The sequence below is a fragment of the Eptatretus burgeri genome, chromosome 3, assembly GCF_056783735.1.
Source record: "Eptatretus burgeri isolate ZD-2024b chromosome 3, Ebu_testis_v1, whole genome shotgun sequence".
Lineage (NCBI taxonomy): Eukaryota > Metazoa > Chordata > Myxini > Myxiniformes > Myxinidae > Eptatretus > Eptatretus burgeri.
This window is the reverse complement of record NC_140963.1, coordinates 75754956-75760955: the sequence shown is the minus strand read 5'-3', so window position 1 is coordinate 75760955 and position 6000 is coordinate 75754956.

Below are 6000 nucleotides of genomic sequence, written 5' to 3'. Positions count from 1 at the left end.
GCATGATTCCAACCAGGCATTTTAGTCTTTCCTCAAACAAGCCACTCTTTGTTATCCACTTGTTTCAGGTGTGTTTAACGCTCTGCCTGTGATGTCTCCACAATTTTTTTAAATAGTCACCCAAATCCACTCGTGCCACTCTTATCCCTTCTGTCAGTCTCTCAATTTGCAATCACTCTCGATATACTTTTAATCAAAATTTTTACATCCCAATATGGCCCGCTTCTTTGGCTCATTGGAAGGAGAGTGAGGGAAGGAATCCCTCATTTCCCATTACATGACCCCGCCGCCTTTCCGCCACGGCTCAAAGGGGTCACGTCTCAATTGGAGTTGTGGTCCACCCCCTCCTCTTCTCCAGGGTTCGCAGAAGTCAGGTAAACCCCAATCGGGGGAGCGGCCACCTCCTCTTCTCTCTAACTCCCTCAAGACAGATAAACCCCACTCAGCGAGCCCAACCCCTCGTGTCCTCAGAGAGGTTTGAAGACCAAGTGACACATGGCGGTCGCTGCTGGCCCCTTCCTGTTCTAAAATGGGTACAGGGAGTATGTAGCACATGCCAGTGCCGCTTGCCACTCATCTGCACTCTACCCCGAAGTTCCTGAGAGGCTGAGAGAGAAATTAAAATCCAATTTCTACCTTAAGCTCATCGTCCACACCATGTATGCATGTACCCACGTACCCGCTTCTTTCCAGTCACATCTGTCCGGTCGCTTCTCTCCAGCAGGTTACTCATCATCGGTTCACCATACTCCTCTGGGGCTATCAGCTCCACATGCTGGACCTGCTCAAAATGTGTCTCATTCATCAACAACCCCGTATGCTCCCTCAATGTCTCCATCACCAGGGCTTGCTCTAATTGTGGTGTCATCCGACGAGTGATGCCAATCAAGTCCCGCACCACTAACATACCTCCCTGTGGTGATGTCACACATCCCACATTATTGTGCTGTTCTACTTCCTGGCTCCATTTTCTTTTCCATTTTCGTCGTTCATCCTCTCTGAGCCTTTTTAGTTGTTCGTTATCTTTCCGGAGTTTTTCCATCTCCGCCTACTCCAACCTCGCTCTCTCCTTTAGTTGGTCAATTTCAAATTCATGTTCTTTTTGTTTCCTGTCCCACCGTCTCTCCTGTTCTTCATTCTCCAATCTCGTCGTTTCTCTCAATTGATTGATTTCACTTTTCTGCTTCATTCGTTGTTCTTTCACTACTCTTTCTTCCATCTCATTCTTTAATCTTGCTTTGGCTTCTAACTGTTCAATCTGTGCAGTGTGGTTCCTTAACATTTCATTCTCCATTCTCTCTCTTTCCTCTTAACATCCTCAGCTTGTTTTGTAATTCCCTCTCTTTGTTTTGGTGTTTCTGTAACTCAGAAGCTTTTCCCCCTAATTCCTTTCTCATCTCAGCACCTCTTTCGCATGCTTCCTCCCTCATTTCGTCCATTCTGTGCTAGTTCATTTCCCCTGTACTCTGATTTCCAAAACTGTCTTGACTTTTCCAACAATTCTTCCTTCCTTTGCTCCAGATATTTCTCTCCTCTTTTTATCTTCTGTTCTAGGCTTTCTCTGATCTGATTGCCTGATCTTACCTTTTCCTTCAGTTGTTCCAATTCCAAATCATGTTCACATTTTTCCTTTTCCAGCTTTATTTTCCATTCTTTTTCCAAGCTCTTCCTATCCCGGGAGTTACTAATTTGCTCTTCCTCTATTCTTTTGTTAAGTTTGCTCTTCTCTTGTTCCAACTTATGGGTACTCCACTCTACTTTCCTCATTTCTCCATGTAGTTCCTCGACTTTTTCCACCAATAGATTCCGCGTGTTTTCCAAGTCGAGAATCCGTTCTCGTTCCCATCTGGAATCTGTCTTGTCTTGCAATACGTAGACCAACTCATTTTCCAGCCACCGAATTTGTTGCTGTGCATCGGTCAATTGTTGCGATTCCCTGTGCACATAATTTTCCTGAACCTCGTCTGCCTGCCGTCGTACCTCGTCCAATTTAATTTGTAACTCCTCAATATAATTCTCATCAAACTCCACCTAGTCCAAGGCATCCCCCAATCGTGCATGAAGCTCGTCAATGTACGCGTCGTCGTCCTGCTTTGTTTGCCATGGCGCATGCTGTGACCACGTCGCTTCAACCGGTGGGTGGGAGCGTTTTTTTCGTGCTGTGCGGCCCGTTGTGCTGTTCATACGAACCCTCTCCCGCTTCGTGTCGCACTGAAGTGGAGCCGCGCCGCCATTTTGCGACTCCATTTTTCTTTATAATTTCGAAGTTTTACACCCAATCGGCTCAAAATAAAATCAAACCAAATTTGGAATTTGCGAGCGACGTTTTTTTTTTTTTTAATGTGCCTCTCGTAACCAATGTTCGAGGTGCGAAATTCACCCCAGGTCCAAATCTCCACTCCTCGACACCAATTGTTGTCGAATTGGTGTCCTGCAAATTTATGGAGGTGGAGGGGTTTGCACCCCACTCCTGACAGCCAATTGTTGTTCAATTGGTAGCGCTTAACAGCACTGCCGTCTCACGGGTTATATCGCCGGCAAGTTCGGCACAGGTCTCGGGTCACGCGCCTAAGATCACGATACCAAAGTACCTCTGTGCCTTTCCCATTGGGGATACACCCCGGCTACAGACTGGGTTTGATCAGAGACCGAGCGAAGTCTGCCGCATTCCGTAGCCAGTTTGGTTTTAAATACAAATCGAGCGATTGTTCTTCAGTGCAACACGGATAAATTCAGTGTGGCAAATTTCGTATGAATCAGCCAGATTTAATGGGGAAACATCGGGGAATACGACACAAGTAAAGCATTCGCGATAACGTTATAATTAATCGATAACCTGTCCTTATCTAGGGATCTACGGATATGGGTTTCGCAGGGGGGCCATAACAAAATAAGCCTTAGGCCTGGAGAACATGCATACAAGACACGGAGAACTTGGTGGTGCCTCATGGCCGAGAGGAAAGGTGTGGAAGGCACAAATGCGGCTCGTGACAAGCCGATGTCGTCGGATTCAAGCGCCCAGCCGGAGCATGCAGCGTGGCAAAATGGCGGCGACGTCCTCCTATCGGCTCAGCCCACGCACGCAGCCTCGGTGCATCCAGCCCCTGTGAGGTCGACGGCGCAAGAGAGCGTGGCAAAATGGCGGCCATGTCCTCCTATCGGCCCAGCCCACGCACACAGCCTCGGTGCATCCAGCTCCTGTGAGGTCGACGGCACAAGAGACCAAGATCCGTTGAAAGGAACCGTTTCTAACCTTTAGGGGCAGGCTTTTTGGACCACTTCCGGGGACGCGTGATTGGTCCATGGTCCGGGTTTCCAGCAGCTCTCCGCCAATGGGTTGCTGGCACGTCTTGTTGACTGGCTCTGTCAGGGCGCTGGGTCGGGGCTGGTTAAGAAGGGGGAAGGAAAAAGAAGGTGCCTCTCGGTACACCACCACTGTATGAACACTGGACCGCCTGCTACACCTTCCGACACAGATTTAACATCCGATTACCAAACAACCTGGCTAAACATGCATTTAAGGGGGGATCTGGGCTAATCCTAAATTTAATAACCCATTAAGGGCCCATTTCCGCAACAATATCTCAAAAACTAAGGCTCATTGACAGCAGTGTCACATTACTGTGAACATCATGATAATGCTCCATGAAATAGTGTGTATTCTAAATCCAGCTCTTATTGGTTCACGAAAAAATATTTTCACGAAAAAAAATAAGTGACCACTATATTCGTTATTGTTGTGTGTCTGTCTGTCTGTCTCTCTGTCTGTCTGTCTGTCCCAAGCATAGCTCCGTGGGTTTTGATCCGATCCTGATAAAATTTTGGTGGGAGGTTTATATCATGACCTAGTTGTGTTTTTCTGAAAATAGGCATGGTGCACCCATTATGGGTGGAGCCACACCCAAAAAACATGTGTTTTTAGGGGTTAGCTGATTTCAATTTGCATCTTCTCCTAGGGGGTTTGTCGAATCTGACAGGGGTTTTGGTATTTGGTTCGACCAATGGCACCTGCATAGCCCCACGGAGCTCGATTTTTCATTTTCGTCCCAAGGTCAAGGTCACAAGGTCACGAACTTAGAAAATTTTGAATTTTGACATAAAATCATACAACTGCCCAAACTTTGAGAGCTCAGATGACAATATTTTTTATGCATAATCTTGAGGTCATTCCCCACCTTAAGTCTTGAAACCATTTTGCTCTATCTCGAACACCTTGCCCGTGGCGCCTCCTTCAAGTTTGTTTTTTCGCTGATTTCATCAAAGTATGGATAATTAATCCGAGGAGTGCGAAATGCCATATAGCCAATATGACGTTATATTGTTCCTGGAATGTTCCAGAGGAAGTTTTGCACCAAAGGTCATAATCCTTGACCTTTGACCTTTAAAGTTCACAAAGGTCAAATTTTCAAAGTAGTGGGAATCAAACCGGGTTTTCGACCTTCTTCGACAGACTAACTCCAATAAGCTATAGCACGTATCCTGTTTCCTTATTTTAATGTCCACAACATTGTTTTGTGACTTTTAAAGGTTATGCAAAGGTCAAATGTTTTAAGTTGTTGAACGAAACTGGGTTTTTGACATTTTGCAGCTTATCACCTGTCACTCGTACCACATCATTTGATCATTTTTATAACTTGGTCATAAATTATCACATTGTCTCATCCTTTACTTCTGAAACAATCTACATCATCAAATACTGCTTGTGAACCATCGTCATCTTCAGACTTGTTTTTACCACAATCCACCCATTACTCCACTTTTTGACAATGAGCCAGGTGAGCTACAGGATCATTGATCCTCTTTTATTGTGTACAGGGTCTAGGCTCAGCGAAAAGTAAGAAGGTGTCACAGAAAGGAGCTAAAGCAATGTACAGATGATCTGACAACAGGTGAATGTAATAGCAAGGAAATAATTTCTGAAGTCGACAGAAATAGGAGAGGAGGAAGGGTGATGAGAAATTAAGAGCTTTGAAAAGGGAGGGTTTATCCGAGGGATCGTGAGTTCAGTGATCGAGATGACATGAGATTGTGGTGCACCACCACCTTTGAAGCCCTGGAGGGAAAAGCAGGACTGAAGTTACAAACGTGCTGTGTTGCTGAATATAGAGTGTGGGTGGAACAAGTGGGAGAAAAGAGAAACAAAGGAGTGAGGTGAGCAATGTTTGGATTTCCTGAGTTCGGAGAGGGGGTTACTGGAAGAACACATGCATCCTTGAGGAACAGGAGGGCCAGAGGGCTCCTGGCAGATAGCAGAACATTGCGTTGGAGAGGGGTGCAGACATGAACGGGTTAATGGCCATGAAGAGTAGGCAGGTTATTGCTGGCACACTGGATAAATTCCAAATTCACGCAAGGATGCACAAAAGGAACTTTGGTGCAGAAACCTGAGACCATTCAGCCATTTTATGCACAGATTTATCCAATGTCTACATTTACCATACACTTCCTCCCACCCATGATGCACCAAATCCTGCAGTGAGGCAGTTGCATTGAAAATTTTTTTTGCGTTCTCTTCCTGGAAGGCAAACCCAACTGAAGGCAATGTCAGATCATCCCATAAACCCCGAAAAAAGTGTGTCCACTCTCAGGAGACCAAAAAACACCATCTGGTCGACCTGACGATTTTACTTTCAAACTTGTCCCCTTCCTCAAAAACCTGGTGGCACCTTGTTAAGCATTTCTCGAGAATATTCTTCCCCCTCCCCTCATTCCCTTCTCTCACTTCAAATGGCACCACAGCAAACTCTGCTTGTGACAAGGCCGAATGCCTCAATTCTGTGTTTGCTTCCAAATCTTGTGTCCCTAATCGCTCACTCTCTGTGCCCAGCCTACCCTATCACACCAAACTGCTTCTGCATTCAGTGTCTTTTTCACCTCTGAAGTTGAATAGGTTTTTGGCAAGCCTCCATTGTGATACTGCACTGGACCAGACGGCATCAGCTCATGTGCCCTAAAAACCTGCTCTACTGCTCTTGCACATTCCCTTTCTGCCTTTTTCAC